Source organism: Hypanus sabinus, chromosome 16 (assembly GCF_030144855.1).
Source record: "Hypanus sabinus isolate sHypSab1 chromosome 16, sHypSab1.hap1, whole genome shotgun sequence".
Lineage (NCBI taxonomy): Eukaryota > Metazoa > Chordata > Chondrichthyes > Myliobatiformes > Dasyatidae > Hypanus > Hypanus sabinus.
Window position 1 is genome coordinate 82,605,935 of NC_082721.1, and position 735 is coordinate 82,606,669.

At 42.0% G+C, this 735-nt stretch overlaps 1 protein-coding gene across 1 annotated transcript in view; it reads left to right on the forward strand.

Annotated features, from left to right (window-relative positions):
• The window catches only part of LOC132406504 (intercellular adhesion molecule 5-like), a 37,688-nt gene that overhangs the window by 31,002 nt on the left and 5,951 nt on the right, over nt 1-735 (forward strand). The window lies entirely within an intron of this gene.

Sequence of the window (735 nt, forward strand, 5' to 3'; positions counted from 1 at the left end):
TGCTAGCTGTGCTTCTTGTCATCTGCAAACTTTCTAAACATGTCCCTGTTTGTTCTTGACCAAATAGCGATGGTCCTCACTCTGAACCCTGGGCACACAGCTCATCACGGGCTTCCAACCTGAGGGAGAACTCTCTGAGGTGCTGCCTTTCAGCCGAGGAATTAAACAGCCTGCTTTTTTTTTTGCTGGGGGGGGGGAGTGGGATCATTGCTTGCTGCCACTGACGTGCAGGAGGTGGAGCTGGGAGGTAGAACTTTGATTAACTAGATTAACTGTCATTCATTCTTTGGGGCACTTCTCTGTTTTCGTGGATGTTTGTGAAGAAAATGCACTTCAGATAGTATATTGCATGCATTTCTCTGACATCAAATTGGGCCTTTGGACCTTTGAAACTTTGCAAACAAAATGACTTACTCCAAGATGAGCAGTTTCTTTCCAGTGGAATCCTAGTCACTATTTGTCCCTCAATCAGCGTTATTAAAGCAGATTATAGCATTGCCTTGTGTTTATTTCTAGGACTTGCTGGGTGATATTTGGCAAGAATGATTGTGATGTCAAAATGTTTGTTGTGTAGTATGTGTTTTTTAGAAAATGAGAAAGCATGGGAGATAAACCTGTAATGTCCATGAAATGTACAAAATTGTCGGATTTTCAGAAGGATCAGTGGTTTTACAATTGATGTATTTGCCTGAGACGGTTAATGATTGTGTCATGGTTTTTGTGCATGTTCCCCAG